Source organism: Bos grunniens, chromosome X (assembly GCF_055505025.1).
Source record: "Bos grunniens cultivar Pamir isolate PY7600 chromosome X, Bosgru_T2T1.0, whole genome shotgun sequence".
Lineage (NCBI taxonomy): Eukaryota > Metazoa > Chordata > Mammalia > Artiodactyla > Bovidae > Bos > Bos grunniens.
Genome location: NC_141194.1, coordinates 78645760 through 78668823, shown reverse-complemented (window position 1 = coordinate 78668823; position 23064 = coordinate 78645760). Strand labels below are relative to the sequence as shown.

General features: G+C 41.6%; 1 long non-coding RNA gene across 2 annotated transcripts in view; it reads left to right on the top strand.

Moving 5' to 3' along the window:
• LOC147340742 (uncharacterized) overlaps window positions 1-22858 on the top strand; it is a 28540-nt gene extending 5682 nt beyond the window's left edge. Inside the window, exons 2-4 of one of the 2 annotated variants that reach the window (XR_015159065.1) lie at window positions 18753-18842; window positions 18952-19278; window positions 20487-22858. This is a non-coding gene — a long non-coding RNA (uncharacterized LOC147340742). Of the gene's footprint in view, window positions 1-18731; window positions 18843-18951; window positions 19279-20486 lie in introns of both variants that reach the window. The other variant, XR_015159064.1, reaches the window with a different exon arrangement.
• The last annotated feature ends 206 nt before the right edge of the window (window positions 22859-23064 follow it).

Sequence of the window (23064 nt, the reverse complement as noted above, 5' to 3'; positions counted from 1 at the left end):
TCGATTGACATCTAGCTTGCTTCCATGTCTTGCCTACTGTAAATAGTGCTGCAATGAACACTGGGATACATATGTCTTTTTTGGCTTTGGTTTTTGAAGGGTATATGCCTAATAGTGGGATTGCTAGGTCATATGGTGGTTTTATTCCTAGCTTTTTTTTTTTTTTAAGGAAGTACCATACTGTCTTCCATAGTGGCTATATCAATTTACATTCCAGCAGTGTAGGAGGGTTCCCTTTTCTCCACACCCTCTTCAGCACTTGTTGCTTGTGGATTGTTTGATGATGTCCATTCTGCCTGGTGTGAGGTGATATCCCATTGTAGTTTTGATTTGTATTTCACTAATAAAGAGCTTCTGGGGTGCTTCAGACAGTAGAGAGACTTCCTGCAGTGCAGGAGACCCGGGTTTAATCTCTGGGTCAGGAAGATGGCCTGGAGAAGAAAATGGCAACCCACTCCAGTATGCTTGCCTGGAAAATTCCATGGACAGAGGAGCCTGACAGGCTACAGTCCATGGGTTCACAAAGAGTTGGACACAACTGACAAACTAACACTCTAATAATGAGTTATGGTAAGCATCTCTTCATGTGTTTATTAGCCATCTGTATGTCTTCTTTGGAGAAATATCTGTTTAGGACTTTTGCCCACTTTTTGACTGGGTTGTTTGTTTCTCTTGTATTGACTTGTATGAACTGTTTGTATGTTTTGGAAATTAATACTTTGTCAGTTGTTTCATTTGCTATTATTTTCTCCCAATCTGAGGGTGGTCTTTTCACCTTGTTTATAGTTTTCTTTGCTATGCAATAACTTTTAAATTTAAATAGCGCCCACTTATTTGTTTTTGTTTTTATTTCCTTTTTTCTAGGAGGTTTGTCATAGAGGATCTTACTATGATTTATGTTATACAGTGTTCTGCCTATGTTTTCTTCCAAGAGTTTTATAGTTTCTGGTCTTACATTTAGGTCTTTAGTCCATTTTGAGTTTAACTTTGTGTATGGTGTTAGGAAGTGTTCTAATTTAATTCTTTTGCACTTAGTTGTCTACTTCTTCCAGCACCACTTATTGAAAGTGCTGTCTTATTCCCATTGTATATTCTTGCCTCCTAAGTAAAAGATAAGGTGCCCATATGTGTATGGGATTTTCTCTGGGCTTTCTATCTTGTTCCATTGGCCTATACTTCTTTTTTTCTGCCAGTAACGTACTGTCTTTGGAGAAGGCAATGGCACTCCACTCCAGTACTTTTCCCTAGAAAATCCCATGGACGGAGGAGCCTGGTAGGCTGAAGTCCATGGGGTCGCTAGAGTCGGACATGACTGAGCGACTTCACTTTCAATTTCATGCATTGGAGAAGGAAATGGAAACCCACTCCAGGGTTCTTGCCTGGAGAATCCCAGGGACAGGAAGCCTGGTGGGCTGCCATCTATGGGGTCACACAGAGTCGGACACGACTGAAGCAATGCAGCAGCAACGTACTGTCTTAATGACTATAACTTTGTAGTATAATCTGAAATCAGGTAAGTTGATTCTTCCAGCTCCATTCTTCGTTCTCAAGATTAATTTGTCTATTCAGGGGCTTTTGTGTTTCCATATGAACTGTGATATTTTTTGTTCTAGTTCTATGAAAAACACCGTTAGTATTTTGATAGGGATCACATTGAATTTGTAGATTGCATTTGGTAGTATGGTCATTTTCACAATATTGATTCTTCTTACCCAGGAACCTGGAATATCTCTCCATCTGTTTATGTCATCTTTGATTTCTTTCATCAAATTATAATTTTCTGTATACAGTTCTTTTGTCTCCTTAGGTAAGTTTATTCCTAGATGTTTTATTCTTTTTGTTCAGTGGTGAATGGAATTGGTTCCTTAATTTCTCTTTCTGATTTTTCATTGTTAGTATGTAGGAATGCAAATTATTTCTGTGTATTGATTTTTTATCCTGCAACTTTGCTAAATTCACTGATTAACTCTAGTAATTTTCTGATAGCATCTTGGTTTTCTATTTACAGCATCACGTCATTTGCAAACAGTGAGTGCTATACTTTTTCTTTTCCGATCTGGATTCCTTTTATTTCTTTTTCTTCTCTGATTGTTGTATCTAGGACTTCCAAAACTGGACTGAATAATAGTGGTGACAGTGGACACTCTTTTCTTGTTCCTGATGTTAGGGGGCATGCTTTCACTTTTTAACCATTGAAAATAATATTTGCTGTGGGCTTATCAAATGTGGCCTTTACTATGTTGAGGTAGGTTCCTTCTATGCCCATTTCTTGAAGAGTTTTAATCAGGGCCAATGGCTCCTCAGACTGAGGGGTCCACGGGTAATGATTTTAGAGGCCCACAGCACTTGATTTATGCTGGCTGACTCTGCAAACCCTCCAACCCCTCTTATGGATACAAACACACACAACAGCACAGCAGAAATTGTGAGTTTGTCTTTGTCTCCTGAGGTAATTGCAGATTTGTGGACTCACTACCCAGAGTTGTCACTGGCCATCCTTTGCTCATTCTTGTCCTGGACAGGGGCACCACAGAGATGCATGGACCTGTCTCCCCTAGTCTGTCGATGTCTCCTGCCTCCTCTACTCATTGCTAGACCTCTCATGTTCTTTTGCCTTCATCTCCTTGTCAGCAGGGGCCTGGGCCTATGAACACACACACAAACACAGGTGACACAAACACACACCTGTACACATGCATGTGCAAGGCACAGGGACAAACAGGGAAGAAATGTGTCAGTACCTGAAGAACCAGTGATTCATATGAAATACAGTGACTTCATATTTCTTATAGGAAAATCCCCATTCTGATCTTCATATGTGAAATATACAGAATTCCAAGTTCCATGAAAGAGTGTTTAAGCCTAGATTTTGACATAAGAAATACAAATAATTCCATATTTCATGAAAAAACAGTGGTGCACATATTTTCATTTGTGACATAGAGATAACTCCAATACCATATTGGTTCTCCATATCTGAAGAAAACTAAAGCCATGATTTTCATCTGTGAAATATAGAGAATTGAATATTTAATGTAAGAAAGTCACCACCCAGATTTTCATATATGAAGTATAGAAAATACAATATTTCATGTAGGAAACTCAGCATACAGATTTTCATAAAGTGAAATACAAAAAGTTCAATGTTTCATGACGTAAATTCAGCACTGACATTTTCATATGTAAAATATAGAGAATTTCATTTTTAACTGAGTAAAATTTCACCCTATTTTCACATGTGAAATATACAGAATTCCATATTTTAAGTAGTAATATTGGTGCACAGATTTTGATATCAAAAATATACACAATTCCAGATTGCACGTGGGTAAATTAGCACCCAGTTTTTCAGATGTGACATACATAATGTTCAGTATTTCCTAGAGGAAACTTTGAGCAGAGATTTTCATATATGATATATAGAAGATTTCATATTTTGTGGTAAGTGGGTGGCCAGGTTTCAAATGTGATATATAGAGAATTCCACATTTCATGTGGGAAAATTGGCAACTGTATTTTCATATATGAATTGTAGAGTTCAGCATTTTATTGTATGAATATCTGGGATGACATTTCCTTATATAAAACATGGAAACTTTCTTATGTCATGTATGAAAATCTGTTCTGATTAATATATGTGAAAAGTAAAGATTTCATATTTCATGTAGGTCAAGTTTTTCCCAGTTTGGTATAATATGAAATATAGACAGTTACATATTTCTGTAATAAAATCTTAATTAAGATTTTTGTATATTAAAAATACAGAATCCCATGTATCAATATAGCAGAAAAACCTCTCTTCCAATTATCATCTGTAAAATATACAGAAGTCCATATTTCATTTAGGAAAACTTCTAATGTGATGTCCACATGCAGAACACAAAATTCCCCATTCACATTTGAGAATCTATGTCTACAAAACCCATGCTAATATTTTAATATGTGAAGTTTAGGGCATTTATTATTTAGTGTAGGAAAATGAACATCTATATTTTCAAATGCTAAACACAGAGAATTCCATATACCGTGTAGGAAAATGTGCAACCAATATTTATAAATGCAATAGGAAAAATTCAACATGTCATTTGTAAAATATAGAGAAATACATATATTGTAGAACACACAGTACCCATATTTTCATATGTGAAATATAAATTAGTCTGTATTTAAATCAAGGAAATCTGTGCTCAGATCTTTTATATGAAATGTAAAGAGTACCACACATCATGTAAGAACCTCTATCTAGATTTTCATTTGTGAAATATACACATTTTGTATTTCTGGAATGAATATTTGCTTCTGGAATTTCATATTTGAACTGTAGAGAATTGCATATCTCTTGTCAGAAAATTTAATTGAGAAATTCATTTATGAAAGTAGAATTCCATAATTCAGCAGGAAAATGGATGCTCAAATTTTCCTATGTGAATAATACAGGATTCTCTCTTCATGCAGGAAAATATGTGCACATATATCCATATGTGAAACATGCATTATTCCATATATCATGACCAAACATACACAGCTAGATTTTCAAACATGAAGTACAGATTTCATACTTCATGTAGAAAAATCTGTACCCATATTTTCATGTGTGAAATATAGAAAGTTACATATTTGCTATAAGAAAGTCATCATTCAGGCTTTCCTATATGAAATATAGAGTATTCCATATTTTAAGCAGGAAAATCTGCACTAATACCTTAATACAAGAAATGTACAGAATTTCATATTTCATGTAGAAAATCGACACCTAGATTTTCAAATGTGAAATATAAAAAAATTCCATCTTTCCTAAAGTTAACCTGTCCTCATATTTTGATAAAGGAAATACAGAGAATTCCATAGTTCATGTGGGAAAATCTAGACCAAGATATTCCTATGTGACATGTAGCAAATTGCACATACTATGGAGCAAAATCAGGGTCCACATGCACATAGGAAACAGAGGGATTATGTATTTCATAGAAGCATTATCTAAGGTAAGATTTCCACATTTGAAACAGAAAATTCCATATTTCATGTAAAAAATTCTGAACTCAGATTTTCAATCTAAAATATACACTGTTCATATGTCATGTAAGAAAATATGTACCCTGGTTTTCATATGAGAAATGAGCAAAAACCCATATTTCATCTCAAAAATTCATCTTGTTTTTACTTGGGAACTATAGAGAGTTCCATATATTTTCTAAACTATCTGGTCTGAGATTTCCACATAGGAAATGTGAAAAATTTCATATGTAATGTGTGAATATCTGTATACAGATTTCAATATGTGACATATAGAGATTTCATATTTCATGTAGGAAAATCTGTTCCCAAATATCTATATGTGAAATCAGAATTACATATTCTATGCCCCCAAAATCATAAGATTTTCTTATATGAAATATGCAGAATCCCATATAGCAATATATCCGAAAATCCGCACTTATCATCTGTAAGATATACATGTTTTCATACTTCAATTAGGAAAATTTGCACTGAGATTTCCACACGTGAATCATACAGAATTACATATTTTCACAGTTGAAAATCTAGGCCCACAAAACCCATGCTAATATTTTAATATGACCTCTATAGAGAATTTAATATTTAATGTAAGGAAAAGAATGTCAATATTTTCCAAAGGTAAACACAGAGAATTCCATATATCATGTGCAGAATGTGCACATAGATTTTAATAAGTGTAAAATAAAACGTTCAATATTTAAGCAGGAAAAACTTTTCCAGATTTTCATATAGCATATTGCATGTTTCATGCAGGAAAATCTTTATCTAGATTTTCAAATGTGAAATATAGAAAGTTACATATTTAATGTAAAAAAATCAGCACCCATATTTTCATATGTGAAATATAGAGTATCGCAAAACAAGGAAATCCGTGTCCGTATTTCTTCATGTGAAATATAAAATATACCAACTTTCATGTAGGAAAATCTGTACCTAGAGGATCATTTATGAAATGTACAAAATTTCTAGTTCAATAATGAAACTTTGCCTCGGTGTTTCATATTTGAACTATGGAGAATTATATACTTCATGTCTGAAAATCTTAACTGAGATTTTCATTAAAAAATGTAAAAATATTCCATACTTTATTCAGGAAAATATATGCTCAAATTTTCCTATGTGAAATATACAGCATTCCATATTTATGTAGGAAAACGTGTGCAGGGATATCCAGATATGAAACGTACAATAGTTCATCTATCATGACCAAAAATATACAGCTAGATTTCCAAACATAAATACAGATTTCAAATTTAATGTAGAAAACTCTACACCCGTAACTCACATGTGATATAGAGAAAATTGCACATTTCATGCAGGAAAATCATCATTCAGGTTTATGTATGCATAAAGCAGGGCATTCAAAACCAGTGCTCTGGAACAACCCATAGCAATAGGGTGGGAAGGGAGGTGAGTGTGGCTTAAAGATGTGTGAGCACTTGTATACCTATGGCTCACTAATGTTGACATATGGCAATAACCATCACAGTATGGTACAGTAATTATCCTCCAGTTAAAACAAATAAATTACTTTGAATTAAAAAAATGAAAAAAATAAATAAGTAGAAGGAACTCTACTCAGTGCTCTGTGGTGACCTAAATGGGAAGGCAATCCAAAAATGAAGGGATCTATGTATGCCTATAATAGATTGACTTTGATGTACAACAGAAACTAATATAAGATGGTAAAGCAACTCTATTCCAATAAAAATTGTTTTTAAAATATTACAATTCAACTATACCTCCAGCAGTGAATGAATAAATGGTTCCCCCATTTGCAATATATATGTCCTAGGGGACATTATGCTTTTTAAGTATAATATTTCAGTTAGAGGAAGATAAAAACTGTATCATCACATGATATTGTTAGTTAATTTACCTGAGTTATAGAAACAGAGTAGAATGTGATTATCTTGGGCTAATGGAAATAGACCATGATGGTCTAAGTTACCAACTTTCTGTCAAATGTTGAATAATCTCACCAAGGAAGATACAGTAATAGGGGCAAGAGGGGCATGGAGCTGCCGTCCTCAGCTAAAGACCATAGGAGTTAGAAGACCAGGTCCACCAATAGCCTCTCAGCAGAGTGTAGTAAAAGATATATTTCAGCCTTCCTCCATGGCCCTGCAGGTGCTCTGGCCTTGGTCTGGGTAACAACGCGTGGAGCCTGGGGACAGGCTAAAAGCCGAGTCTTGCAGAGGTACAGAGACATTTCTAGAGCCACTCACTGACCTGGCCCAGGGTTCAGAGCAATAGGCAATCTGCCTGCCATCCCCACCTCCATGACATAATGCTTGTGGCAATCTGATTGGGTCAGAGTCTACAGGACCCAGCCCCCGCCCCCACAATTAGGGTAGACTGAGAAGACTGAGGGCAGCTGTGGGCTGGGCACCTGGCTCCCTCATTTAAGGTGGCTGGGCAGGGTGTGGGGACCTTGGTAAGTCAAGGGCCCAGAGACTGAAAGCTGCCTCTTCAGCTGTGACTAACCACGGTTGGGAGGACCAAGACAGGGTAATGGATGAATGCCCTCAGACAGGATAATCAGCTTGCCCAGGAATCTCCTCCTCCTAACCAGGACCTTGGAATGTGAAAATCAAGCTTGGAATCTTACCATTCAGCATAGAGAATGATATTTGTTTTGCTAGAGGTTTACAGGAACAGTTACCTCACCGTGACTTTTCTTCAAGAATAAAATATCTGACAGCAAGAAGTTTGTCACAGCTAATCACATCCCTCCCACAAGTTTTAAGTGGACATTCTTGAAAGCTTTTGGGAAGTTCAGGATTTTTTTTTTAATATAAATTTATTTATTTTAATTGGAGGTTAATTACTTTGCAATATTGGTTTTGCATACAACAAAAGAGATACAGATGTATAGAACAGTCTTTTGGACTCTGTGGGAGAGGGAGAGGGTGGGATGATTTGGGAGAATGGCATTGAAACATGTATAATATCATATATGAAATGAGTCGCCAGTCCAAGTTCGATGCATGATACTGGTTGCTTAGGGCTGGTGCACTGGGATAACCCAGGGAGGGGAGTTCAGGATTTTTTAAGGCATAAGCCACCCATCTACTTGCATGGCCCTGGAGGAAAATGCTCTCTTCTTTAAACTCCAATGTTCTGATATTGCTTGTCTAACCTATGGGTACAACAGTTCAGTTCAGTTCAGTTGCTCAGTCATGTCTGACTCTCTGCGACCCCACAGACTGCAGCCAGCCAGGCTTCCCTTTCCATCACCAACTCCTGGAGTTTATCCAAAATCATGTCCATTGACTTGGTGATGCCATCCAACCATCTCATCCTCTGTCATCCCCTTCTCCTCCAAGGTCTTTTCCGGTGAGCCAGCTCTTCTCATCAGGTGGCAAAAGTACTGGCGTTTCAGCTTCAACATCAGTCCTTCCAATGAACACTCAGGACTAATCTCCGTTAGGATGGACTGGTTGGATCTCCTTGCAGTCCAAGGGACTCTCAAGAGTCTTTTCTAACACCACAGTTCAAAAGCATCAATTCTTCAGTGCTCAGCTTTTTTCATAGTCCAACTCACATCCATACATGACTACTGGAAAAACCATACCATTGATTAGACAGACCTTTGTTGGCAAAGCAATGTCTCTGATTTTTAATATGCTGTCTAGGTTGGTCATAGCTTTCCTTCCAAGGTGTAAGTGTCTTAATTTCCTGGCTGAAGTCACCATCTGAGTGATTTTAGACCCGCCCAAAAAATAAAGTCTGCCACTGTTTCCACTGTTTCCCCATCTATTTGCCATGAAGTGAAGGGACCAGATGCCATGATCTTAGTTTTCTGAATGTTGAGCTTTAAGCCAACATTTTCCTCTCCTCTTTCACTTTTATCAAGAGGCTCTTTAGTTATTTTGCACATTCTGCCATAAGCGTGGTGTCATCTGCATATCTGAGGTTATTGATACTTCTCCCGGCAGTCTTAATTCTAGCTTGTGCTTCATCCACCCCAGCAATTCTCATGATGTACTCTGCATATAAGTTAAATAAGCAGGGTGACAATATACAGCCTTGATGCACTCCTTTTCCGATTTGGAACCAGTCTGTTGTTCCACATCCAGTTTTAATTGTTGCTTCCTGACTTGCATACAGATTTCTCAGGAGGCATGTCAGGTGGTTTGGTATTCCCATCTCTTTCAGAATTTTCCACAGTTTATTGTGTTCCACACAGTCAAAGGCTTTGGCATAGTCAATAAAGCAGAAATAGATCTTTTTCTGGAACTCTCTTGCTTTTTCCATGATCCAGTGGATGTTGGCAATTTGATCTCTGGTTCCTCTGCCTTTTCTAAAACCAGCTTGAACATCTGGAATTTCACAGTTTACGGATTGTTGAAGTCTGACTTGGAGAATTTTGAGCATTACTTTACTAGCGTGTGAGTTGAGTGCAATTGTATGGTAGTTTGAGCATTCTTTGGTATTGCCTTTCTTTGGGATTGGAAGGAAAACTGACCTTTTCCAGTCCTGTGGCCACTGCTGAGTTCTCCAAATTTGCTGGCATATTGAGTGCACTGCTTTCACAGCATCATCTTTCAGGATTTGAAATAGCTCAACTGGAATTCTATCACCTCTACTAGCTTTATTCATTGCACTGCTTCCGAAGGCCCACTTGACTTCACATTCCAGGATGTCTGGCTGTAGGTGACTGACCACATCATCGTGGTTATTTGGGTTGTGAAGATGGTTTTTGTACAGTTCTTCTGTGTATTCTTGCCACCCCTTCTTAATATCTTCTGCTTCTGTTAGATCCATACCATTTTTGTGCTTTATTGAGCTCATCTTTGCAGGAAATCTTCCCTTGGTATCTCTAATTTTCTTGAAGAGATCTCTAGTCTTTCCAACTCTATTGTTTTCCTCTATTTATTTGCACTGATCTCTGAGGAATGCTTTCTTATCTCTCCTTGCTTTTCTTTGCAATTCTGCATTTAAATGGGGATATCTTTCCTTTTGTCCTTTGCTTTTTGCTTCTCTTCTTTTCACAGCTATTTGTAAGGCCTCCTCAGACAGCCATTTTGCTTTTTTGCATTTCTTTTTCTTAGCGATGGTCTTGATCCCTGTCTCTTCGAAAATGTCACGAACCCCCATCTATAGTTCTTCAGACACTCCATCTATCAGATCTAACCTTTGAATATGTTTGTCACTTTCACTGTTTAATCATAAGGGATCTTATTTAAGTCATGCCCATATGGTCTAGTGGTTTTCCCTACTTTCTTCAATTTAGGTCTCAATTTGGCAATAAGGAGCTCATGATCTGAGCCACAGTCAACTCCTGGTCTTGTTTTGGCTGCTCTATAGAGCTTCTCCATCTTTGGCTGCAAGGAATATAACCAACCTGATATTGGTGTTGATGATCTGGTGATGTCCATGTGTAAAGTCTTCTCTTGTTTTGTTGGAAGAGGGTGTTTGCTATGGCCAGTGCATTATCTTGGCAAAACCCCATTAGCCTTTGCCCTGCTTCATTCTGTACTCCAAGGCCAAATTTGCCTGTTACTCCAGGTGTTTCTTGACTTCCTACTTTTGCATTCCAGGCCCCTATAATGAAAAGGGCGTCTTTTGGGGGGCATTAGTTCTAAAAGGTCTTGTAGGTCTTCATAGAACCGTTCAACTTTAGCTTCTTCAGCATTACTGGTCAGCATTACTAGACTTGGATTACTGTGATATTGAATGGTTTGCCTTGAAAATGAACAGAGATCCTTCTGAAATTTTTGAGATTGCTCCCAAGTACTGTATTTTGGACTCTTTTCTTGACTATGATGGCTACTCCATTTCCTCTAAGGGATTCTTGCCCACAGTAGTAGCTATCATGGTCATCTGAGTTAAATTCACACATTCCAGTCCATTTTAATTCACTGATTCCTAAAATATTGATGTTCATCTTGCCACTTTTCGGTTTGACCACTTCCAATTTGCCTTGATTAATGGACCTAACATTCCAGATTGCTATGCAATATTGCTCTTTACAGCATTGGACCTTACTTCCATCACCAGTCAAATCCACAACAGGGTGTTGTTTTTGCTTTGGCTTCATGTCTTCATTCTTTCTGGAGTTATTTCTCTGCTGATATCTCCAGTAGTATTTTGGGCACTTATCGACCTGGGGAGTTCATCTTTCAGTGTCCTAGCTTTTTGCCTTTTCATGCTGTTCATAGGGTTCTTGGGGAAGAATACTGAAGTGGTTTGCCCATGAGTACATGGGTATTTGTTCATAGTAGCATCTTATTTCTCAATTGTTAATAGTAACATCTTATCTCTCAATTCTGTGGAGGGTAACAGACCATCTTAGCGTATGCCTCTTTCCACAGCCACATTCAGTCATAAAATTATGTGAAGTTTATCCTTCTCTCTAGAAACAAATTAGAAAACACTGATGGTTACCCCAATTACTATGTAAATTTAGGGCAAAATAACTGTGATGAGTGTTTTAATCAGGTCTTTTTGAGGACGGCTTCATATTTTGAAAATTTTGTAATAAACAATGCTTGCTAGGATCATTTCAGTCACCTTGTCATTTCCGAATCTTTGCAACCCCATGGACTGCAGCATGCCAGGCTTCCCTGTAATTCTTCATCTCCTGGAGCTTGCTCAAATTCATTTCCACCGAGTCAGTGATGCCATTCAACCATCTCATCCTCTATCATCCCTTTCTTCTCCTGCCTTCGATCTTTCCCACCATGAGTGTCATTTATAATCAGTCAGTTCTTTGCATCAGGTGGCAAAAGTATTGGAACTTCAGCCTCAGCATCGGTTCTCCCAATGACTTTCAGAAATGTTTTCCTTTAAAATGATTAGTTTTATCACCTTGCTGTCCAAAAGACTCTCAAGAGTCTTCTGTAACACCACAGCCCAAAAGCATTAATTCTTTGGCACTCAGCATTCCTTATGGTCCAACTCTCACATCCATACATGACTACTGCAAAACCCGTAGTTTTGACTGTATGGAAATTTGTCAGTAAATAATGGGTCTTCTTTTTAATATGCTGTTTAGATGTGCCATAGGATTTCTTCAAAACAGCAAAACTTTTCATTTCATGGCTGCAGTCACCTTCTGCAGTGATTTTGGAGCCCAAGAAAACACAGTCTGTACAATCTGTTACTGTTTCCTTTGTATCCACATCTATTTCCAGGAAGTGATGGAACCGAATGCTGTGATCTTAGTTCTTTGAATGTTAAGTTTTAGGTCAGCTTTTTTCAGTCTCATCTTTCACTTTAAACCAGAGGCTGTTTAGTCCCTCTTCACTTTCTGCCATTAGGTTGTTGTCATCTGCATATCTGAGGTTATTGATATTTCTCCTTGCAGTCTTGATTCCAGCTTGTGTGTCATCCAGTCCTGCATTTCCCATGATGTAATCTGCATGTACGGAGAAGGCAATGGCACCCCACTCCAGTACTCTTGCCTGGAAACTCCATGGACAGAGGAGCCTGGTAGGCTGCAGTCCATGTGGTCGCTAAGAGTTGGGAACGACTGAGCGACTTCACTTTCATTTTTCACTTTCAAGCATTGGAGAAGGAAATGGCAACCCACTCCAGTGTTCTTGCCTGGAGAATCCCAGGGACGGGGAAGCCTGGTGGGCTGCCGTCTCTGGGGTCACACAGAGTCGGACACAACTGAAGTAACTTAGCAGAAATCTGCGTGTAAGTTAAATAAGCAAGATGACAATATTCAGGCTTGACGTACTGCTTTCCCAATTTGAACCAGTCCGTTGTTCCATGTTTGATTCTAACTGTTGCTTCTTAACCTGAATACAGATGTCTCAGGAGGCAGGTAATGTCGTCTGGTATTTCCATATCTTTAAGAATTTGTAACAGTTTGTTGCGACCCAAACAGTCAAAGCGTAATTGACAGTTTGCTAGGAAACATATTTATAATACCTCTATTCTCTTTGCAGTCTTTTAGTAGTTTCCTTATCATGGCCATCACATTATGGTTTAATACTTATTCAATAAAAGAAATGTTTCCCATACATTCTGTCTTTATGGAGAGGATTTCTGGATTGGTAAGAAACTTTGAATTTTGTTTTCATCTGTATTATTCCTAAACAACCCATTTTTTCTTAAGCAGCTGCTTTCTGGGTTTAGGCAAGCTGCTTAGTGGGGTAAGCTTTGGGATACAGATGAATATTTAGCAGTAGCAAGTTGAGAAGAGAAAATGAATATCATGAATAAATTGTATCCTCTCAAAATTTTATGCTGAAGACATAACTCTCTGTACATTATATTTAGTCAAAATGTGAGTAGATTGTCTTTTCTTCTGACCCTATTTGGAAATAGGGCCTCTGAATAGGTACTTGGGTTAATACAACTGATTCTTTATAAGAAAAGGAGATCAGTCACAGAAAACACAGAGACATTACTGTGTGAAGACAAAGCCAGAAAATTCTGGACTGACACAGTCCAGAACAGAACAAATCTCCTGACCCTTTGATTTCTGGTTTGATCCTCAGAAGCTTGAGAAAACATTTTTAAAGCTACCTGGTATGTTTTTCATTGTTCTGGCAACCCTAGAAAACCAATACACACATTTCCTCTTGAAAAGAGGCTTTCAGTTTCAAATGAGGCCTCCTTTTCTTACCTAGGGTCTCATGGAAAGGAAACTAGTAATGGAATCTCTAACACATAAACTGATGATCCTCACAGATACTTAACACTCCCTTAGAGTTTTCACCATTTCTTTAGAGATTCAACTGGGCTAGAGCTTGTTCCTATTTCATGGGTAAAGTTGGCCTAGGAACTACTAGAATGAGCATCATTTACAGTAAGTGGTAGAAGAAAATAAGCCTATCATGAAGACAGCCCCACCTCATAAAATAGATACAGGCCTCTCCTTTCATCTGTTAGAGGCAAAGGGAAGTGACCAAGGTATTCTGCCTATAGCTTTAGTAATGTCACAGAGTCGTGATGTCATGGCAACCATGCCTCCCTAAATCTCCCCTAACCAAGACACTAGGCTGTGACACTAGGCTGTAGTAGCCATGGGGAAGCCTAGAGGATCACAAGCCCTCCCAAACCATTGAAATCACATGGGCTTTTCCCTCAGAGAGTTTTCCAGGTGTGTTATTGTTACCTTCTCCATGGCAGAATTTGTAGTCTATGGTCACCACTCTTATCAGCAGTCCTCTGGTTTCCTGAGAACCCCAAGAGACCACCATTCCTACTTGCAAAGTACATATCTGAAAAAAAAGTAAAATAAAAAGGAATGCAATCCAGTCCAAACTGAAGGGCTTAAAGGAGACTTGCTCGCTCACACTGTTCAAACAGTGTGAATACTTAATAGAGCTGGAGTCGGGATTCACCTATATATAGACTATTCTCTTAAGCATATTTCAATTTGGAGATCATAACAAGATAACCACGTATCTGGGATTTCATTTTCTTTCTCGTTGACTACTTCTCTACTCATACAACCAGAAGATAGCACTAACTTGGAAGTTACATTTTTGTATTAGGACTTTCCTCTCACTTTTCCAACTGTACCAATTGTGCTAAATGACTTCCTACCACTAAAGATGGCCCAGTTTATAGTAATTCCTCCTGCCATACAAGAGTCTCTCAAAAAAAAGAAAAGGCAGATAGAATGCAAAAGCACAGACAAGGCAAGTTTCTGAGGACTGTTTGAAATAAAGAAAGGCCATGGGAAAGTAGGCCATGAGTCAGCTGATTGTCATCATAGTGTTGTTATAGACTCTGTGGCATCAGAAAGAGACAAGCGGCACTCAAAGATGCAGAACAGCTGGGTTTATTCAGCACCAGTGTGGGCTCAGTGGAGTTGCCTCCAAAGACTGAGTGCCCTGCCTTTGTTCTAAGTATCTTTTATGCACCATAAATTTCCTGCTCGAACAGCTCAGATCCCTCCTTTCCCCAGGTAGCCCTAGTTCCCAAGGAGAGGAGGTAACCAGCAAGCAAGAGATCAGATGCATAAGCAGTGATTGATGAGCAGCAGATGTTAACACAAGATAAAGGAAGGGAAAGCAAAAGGTTGCTACTTTAATTGGGGGCTTTGGTCTGGTTTCTATCTCATTCCCCCCTCTTGATGTTTATGGTGCATCTGCAGCTGTCAGAGAACATCATCATCCAGAACTGGCTGGTAATCCTTTAAAAGCAACAGCTAGGTGGCTGTTCTCCATTTGACAACTGTTCCTATGAATGAACGTTGTTATGATTTTGATTAGGACGGGTATGAACCAGGGAATAAGCAGACATCAGTGAGTATGACTACGACAATCCCAATCATTGTCTTAACCAGAAACATTGTCTGAACCAGAACATGGACAATCTTCTCGATATTTTTAGCTATGTCTGTCACAAATTTTCCATTGTCATCTATTTGGATACAACAGTCAGTTTGGTTGAATTTCCCATATGCTCCTCCTTCCTCCAGTGTTCGATATTGATAGATGGCAGTCCTCATCTGGGATTGTTGCTGTAATGACAGTTCCAATGCAGTTGCGATTTCATTAGTTATAATCTCAAGTAATGCCTGCAGTTGGATTATTCGATTGAGCATGTAAATGGGGGTCCTGTATCCCCAACTCCCATCTTCGCCCTAGTTTTGTTTTCCTCCTAGCTCAAGGAATCATTTTTCTCTGTGTCTCAGGTTATCACAAATTGGGAACACTAGCATATCCCCTGGTGTGGGTAAGAGGAAGAAACCTGACTGAATTATTCCTATGGTGCAGTTTCTTCCATATATGCATGGGAGCTCTGAGTTGGCCCTTCTTCCACAATTCCAAAAAGTTCCTCTCAGGATTGCCATAAGTCTGGGTTTGTGCAGTAAAGATGCTTCCAATGTGGGCTAATGCCTGGGATTGCAAGAAAGGGATTAGTATCAGGTTGATTTCCTGTACAGTTTTGCTCTAGAATCCCAGAAGTGGAATTCAAGGGAATGCAAGTGTGATTTCCATTCCCTCCTTTTTGGGGAGCCCAATACCAGGTTGGGGCCCCTGGACACCATGGAAATTTCTTATAGGGATCATTATAGACCAGGGCTCTTCTGCATTTTGTTTCTCTGACCCAGGTATAATTTAACCCTTCTCAGCTTAGGCATTCTTTGCCTACTGTTTCCTTGGACAGGGCACAACTCTGAATAGGACACCCTGCCCACCTGCTAATTGTTAGATTCCATTGGAATAGCAGAGAGGCATCCAATCCAGTACACTTCCAGGGCCCATGTACCCTCAATGTAGAAAGACTCCATACATTCAGAACAATCATCCTGGCTCTCAGATGAGGAGGGGATTTTACAACTTAAAAGGCAAAAATACGCTGTTTTCATAATTAAGTTGATCACAATATGAGGAAACTCCAAAAAACAAGAACTATGAAGAATTAGACAAAGCAGAGAGAGAGAGTTTTTGGATACAAGTCCACTCTGGGGGAAAGAGTAAAGCCCTATTCCAAATAAGATGAATAGGGGGAGTCCCAGACCAATTAATAACCAATACATCTGCCTTTTGTCAGTCCTATTGGTTCCTCAAGCTTCAGCCGTGCTTTTATTGACCAGCTTCCAGTGTGGCCAGAGTGGGGCTTTGGGGATGGTTGTTTCCTTCTCTGCAAGGTCAGGCACAGGGATTCCTCCAGACTAAGGGTCGTTTCCCACTTCTCTTGGCTATCAGTCAGACTTGCAGGTTTGACTCTGGAGTAATGGAACCAAGCGTCTATTCCTTCCACCTTGAGATCAGTGTGGGTAGTTAAGGTTAAAGAATATGGCCCTTTCCACATGTGTTTTAAAGGCTCTTTTTTGCAATCCTTTACCCATACTCAGTCCCCTGGTTGGTGAGGATGTACTGTTATGCCTAAGGAAACGAGTATTCTATCAATTATCCATGTATGTACTTGAGAGATGGTGTGTCCTAACCCTTGTAGCTGCTTATATAAGTTCAAGTTCCCTAGTTCTCTGGTGTCTCCCCTTAAGTTGACTAGTGGGGGTGGTCGTCCATACAGGATTTCAAATGGTGAAAACCCTATCCCTGCCTGGGGCAAACTCCTCACTTTTAAGAGGGCTGCAGGCAACATACCTACCCAAGATAAGCTGGTCTCCTGGCATAGTTTTGCTAGAGTTTGTTTGAGGGTTCAATTCACGTGTTCCACTTTCCCTGAACTCTGGGGATGGTAGGCATTATGCAATTTCCACTGGGTTTTCAAAGTCTTTGACACCTGTTGTTCTGCGTTGGCTACAAATGCTGGTCCCTTGTCTGACGCTATGGACAGAGGCATTCCATATCTGAGGACAATGTCTTTCAGGACTGCCTTGGTTACTTGTCTTGCTTTTTCAGTTCGGATAGGAAAGGCTTCCACCCAGCCTGAAAAGATGCAGATAAAAACTACAAGATATCTAAATTCTTGATTTGGAGTGATTTCAGTGAAACCTGCTTCCGTATCCTCAAAGGGGGATAGTCCACAATGTTGTGTCCCTGCCGATCTACTAGGGCCCTGGCGAGCTTTATTTTGTAAACAGTTTACACATCACTGAGAGAAGAACAGAGTGCAGGGAGGTGAGCAACAAGATAGTATGGGTCTAGCAAACTCTCTAAGGCAGTCTTACCCATATGGGTCAGTTCATGTTGCTGGTACACCAGCTTGTAGGCAAGATGTGCCAGAACATGGACTTGCAGTCTTGTGTGAGCCACCATCCCATCTTTGCCTTGGTTCCCCCTTCCATTTTTATCCATTTTTCCTCCTCAGGAAAGTACCTGGGGGCAGCTGGTATCTCCAGGGCTAGCAGGACTTTGAATTTGGCGGCTGCCGCGGGCAGCCTCCTTGGTGGCTGCATCAATGTGACAGTTCCCTTCGGCCACTGGGTCACTTCCCTTCTGGTGGCCTTTGCAGTGGACAACTGACACTTCCTTTGGTTCCCATACTACTTCCAGAAGTTTCAATATTTTGACTTGGGTTTTGATCCCTTTCCCTCCTGCTGTAAGGAGTCCTCTTTCCTTGTATAAGGCTCCGTGGACATGTAGAGTAGTGAAAGCATACCGCAAGTCTGTATAGGTATTGACTCGCTGCTCTCAGCTGAGTTCCCGGGCCCTGATTAATGCCCATAACTCCACTCTCTGCGCTGACCATCCTTGAGGAAGTGCCTCTCCTTCCTCCACTTCAGAGTGAGACACTACAGCATACCCAACCATCTTCTTTCTGTTTTCCATGTAACTGCTACCATCTGTATATAGGACCAGGTCTGGGTTGTGGGGTGGCTTGTCAGTCAGGTCTTGTCTATTAGAAAACACTTCGTCTAATAATTCCAAGCAATCATGTTCCAAGGGCCCTGCTTCTTTTGGTAGGAAGATACCTGGTTTTAGAGTTCATACAACTTTCAGGTTTCCCCATGGATGTTTACATAGTAACCCTTGATACTCAGTCATCCATGCATGTGTGAGCCAGTGGTGGCCTGTGCTATCCATCAGGGTTACAACTGAGTGTATGATCTTAACATTTAGGTTTTGCCCCAACATTAATTTGACAGCCTCGCTCACTAGCATGGTAGTGGCTGCTATTGCTTGGAGGTAGGGTGGCCATCTGTTTAGACAAGTGGCCACTGGCCTTTGGCAAGGCCTGAATTTTTGGGTCAAGACTCCGAAGGCCATTTTGTACATTTCATGACCACAGAGATTGAACGCCCTGTTGATATTGGGAAGCTCTAGGGCTGAGGCATTGGAGACTTTGGCCTTAATTGTTTGAAATGCCACTTCTTGGCTCCATTCAAGGGGAGCCTTTTCTTCTTTCAGGGCCTCATCTAGGGTTCTGGCCAGGTCTGAAAATCCAGGGATCCATATCCTGCAGAATCCTGCTGCTCCCAGGAGCTCGTGGACCTTCTGGTGAGTGGTAGGGGGAGGGTTGGTGCAAACTGCTTGTTTCCTTTCAGTTCCTAGCATTTGCTGGCCCGAGATGATATTAAAACCTAGATATTTGATTTGTCTTTTACAGATTTGTGCATTTTTCTTTGATACCCAGTACCCAGCTTCCATTAACAAGGAGATGAGGGCCTTTGCTCCTTCTAGGCATCGAGCCTGTGTTGTGCTCAATGACCTACTTCACCAGACACAGTCTAACTCTCGTCCAGGAAATTGCACAAAGTCAGTGGCCAAAGCTCCGCTGAAGAGAGTAGGGGAGTTCTTGAAACCCTGAGGAGGCCTCGTCCAAGAGAGCTGTTCCTTGTTTCCCATGTGTGGGTTTTCCCATTCAGGGGCAAATAGTGGTTGGCTGACAGGTGCAAGCTGGAGGCAGAAGAAGGCATCTTTCAAGTGCGAGCAAGTAAGTCATTCAGCTGTGGAAGGGATCAGTCCTAGTAGGGTGTACGGTTTAGGCACTGCCGGGTGCAGAGTAATTGTTGCCTCATTTATAGCTCTTAAGTCCTAAACCGGATGGTAGTCATGTGTCCCTGGCTTCTTCACGGGTAGTAGTGGGGTTTCCAGGTGACTGACATTTCATCAGAAGTCCGTGTTGGAGTAGTCTATCTAAATGAGCGTGGATTCCCAGCCGGGCCTACCGGGGAATCGGATACTGTTGTAGTTTTACAGGCTGAGCTCCTGGTTTCAGATCAATCAGGATGGGAGTAAGGAGTTTTGCCAGGCCCAGAGCATTTTCCTTGGCCAAAACTGGTGGGTACTCAGTCTCTGATTCCGGAGGAATGGTCCCTTCTCCTGGAAGGGAGGAATATAGGCCCCATTCTTCTTCTCACCTTACAGCAAGAGTCATAATCAAGGAGGAGAGTGGGCCTGCTAGCTTTAGGAGAGGTTACCCATCAGCAGAAAAGGAAATCTGGGCCCCCATCTTAGCAACCAGGACTCTTCGCATCAAGGGAATAGGGCAGTTGGGCAAGTGAAGGAATTCGTGCTCTACCTCATGGCCCCCCGTCAGCATTGTCAAGGACTGCAAAAGGGCCTGCAGGTCTGGATGTGTGTGGGTCTGGGCTCCTGTGCCCCCAATGATGGTAGTTTCTTTTCCTGATAAGGGGACTATCTCCTGGGTGACCTGGGAATGCTCAGTGCCAGTGTCCACCATAAAGTCCCTTGGATAGCCCCTACTTGAATTCTGACCATGGTCTCTCGGGGACCCAGTTGGAGAGAGTTCAGTTTCCTCTAGTTGGGATTCTGCTTGAGTTAGCCCGATCAGATTAGTGCCGTGTGGCTTGAGTTAATACCGGATCGGTGGGCCTGCTGCTTTGGTTTACTTCTCTGGGCGACTGGGGCACTCATTTTTCCAGTGTCCCTTTTGCTTGCAATAGGCACATTGATTGTGGCTAAGGGGAATTTTCCTTTTCAGATCTGGGCCCCTTGCCTTACGGTGTGGTCCCACTGGGGGTGCACACTGTGGCAGAACAGCTGCCAAGAATGTGACATTTTGCTTCATCCACTTTTTGCTGTTTAGTTGTGATTGACAAAGACTTTGTTGGCAAAGCAGGTCTGTGGCATTTTTACCTGCAAAACTTCTAATTTCTGTAATTTTTTTTTTTTTTTCAGATGTCTGATTGGGCCTATCCCTCAAAGGCTGAATTTATCATCCATTGATTTTCAGTGGTTTCAAGATCAAAAGGGGTGAAAACCCAGAAGGCCTCACACGGCTTTTTCAGAAATCGTCCAGGCTTTCATCTGGTTCATGTAGCACCTCAGTGGTCTTAGCCATGTTACCAGGCTTCTTAGCCCCGTCTTTTACCCCCTGTAGGAGAGAGGGCCTGTGGCTATCTCTCTAACTGGTTTCTTCCCCCCTCAGTATTGGGATACCAGAGAGGCTCTTCCTCTGGGAAGTTCTCCCAAGCCCAGTTCTCCACATCTTATTGGGCCCCTGGGGCATTGGCCTGGACCCATTTTCTAGCCTTTGTCATGACTCATCGGCATTCCTCTATATTGAATAGGGTGAGGAGACACTGCAGGCAGTCTCCCCAGGTGGGGCAGTGGGTCTGAAAGATGGATTCTAAGAGACCAATCACTACTTGGGGCTTTTCAGAGTATGAGGGGGTGTGATCTTTCCAGTTAAGGAGATCAGTCATGGAAAAAGGCCTGTAGTAAAAAACAGGTCAACAGAGCAGCAACTGTGAGCTTGTTTATGTCTCTTGATGTAATTGTAGATGTGTGGAACCACTGTCCGGAGATGTCACTGGCCATCCTTTTCTCGTTCCTATTTTGGACAGGGGTGCCACAGAGAATCACTGACCAGTCTTTGGTGTCTGAATTTGTCTGCATTTGCCAAGGGAGGATCTGTTTCTGACCACTTCTTATTTCTGACTGGATGGTGTGTGCTGAATGGTGGCATGTCACTGCTTAAAAATGTCAGGAACTGCAGTCCCTTTGGCACACCTTGTCTGTGGACAAGTGTGTTGTGTATGAGTATGTGTGTGTGTCTTTCTGTGTGTGTGTGTGTTTAACAAGAAAGCCCTGGGTCTCTGAAATGCTCCTTGTCTTCACAAGGATGTGTCTGGAGTCGTCTGGCACTCACAACATACCGGACAGCAGCCACTTCCTTCTCCACCTTGGTGTGGAAAACCTCCTGCTTCTGCACTGCACTAGTGGGAACAACAACAGGGGCTCTGACTGACTGGGATGGGCTGTGGGACTCGCACTGTCTCTGTTACTTCCCAGGATTATCCACAAATACAATAATAACTCTCTGGGAATGCTACTCTGGCCTAATGTTTCTGGTCACTTCTGACATAGAATCCCCACCCCTGGGTACTGCTCCTCTTCAGATGCAAGACAAAAGGAGTCACCCAAAGTCATGGCTCAGACACCTACAGGTGTTTTGGCCATGTTCGAATTCTGGTCCTGCTGTACCTTTGGACCTCCACACCACCAGCACCCAGTTCCCTCGGCCGCCCCTCACCTTGCCTGTGCCATTGTCCCCACCTCTATTCCTGGTCCTTCTCCTCCTCCTGAGCAGCTGACTCTGAGGAATAGAAATCAGGATAGGGCTTGGGCCCAGAAGCCTGTGAAGCCCTGGAAGATGGCGCATCTCTGATCCAAGTGACCCTTCCTCCTCCGACGGTTGTTCCACCTGATACAAACGTAGGCCCTGTGGTCTTTCACATTCCCAGACCTAAACTCACTGTCTAAAGGGCCACCAGTCACTCCAGCCTCTCCAGCATGGGCCGGTAGATCACTCGGGGCTCCTGGCCTTGCACATTCCTGGCTCTGCTCCTCCAGCTTCTCCTCTGGCTCCTGCAAGGATAACTGCTCCTGCTCCACATCTTCCACCACTTCCACCTCCTCTGTGCTGTCTTCTTCCACCAGCAGCCTGACCTCTTGCCCGATCCCCACCATCTCTCTCGCTTCCAGGGCCTCACCTTCCTTTCTTTGCCTACACACTGAAGAGAGCCACCTCCTTGCTTGGTGTGCCACCTGGTGCCTACAAGGTCCCTGATGCCCCCACTGTGAGAGGAGGACCCAGGGCCCCCATCCTCTGAAAACTTGGCCTCACAGCTAAGAAGATCCAGAGTCCCAGGGTGCTCCTGGCATACTCTGGCAGCATCTCACCCTGGCTGTGGCCCGAGCTGGTGCAGCTATGTAGGGGTTGGACATGACAGCACAGCAGGTGGCTTGCACAGCCAATTAGAATGCTGCTGTCACCCAGTGGCCATAGCTGCCTCCTTCTGGGGGTGCCCTGAGACTGAAGAAGTGGGTGGGGGATCACCTGGAAAAAAGTGCACAGGCCGGCAAGATTGAGCAGTTTAACGGGCCCCCTAGGCTGCTTCTTCCTGACCTGCATACAGGTTTCTCAAGAGGCAGGTCAGGTGGTCTGGTATTCCCATCTCTTTTAGAATTTTCCACAGTTTATTGTGATCCACACAGTCAAAGGCTTTGGCATAGTCAATAAAACAGAAATAGATGTTTCTCTGGAACTCTCTTGCTTTTTCCATGATCCAGTGGATGTTGGCAATTTGATCTCTGGTTCCTCTGCCTTTTCTAAAACCAGCATGAACATCAGGAAGTTCACGGATCATGTATTGCTGAAGCCTGGCTTGGAGAACTTTGAGCATTACTTTACTAGCATGTGAGATGAGTGCAATTGTGCGGTAGTTTGAGCATTCTTTGGCATTGCCTTTCT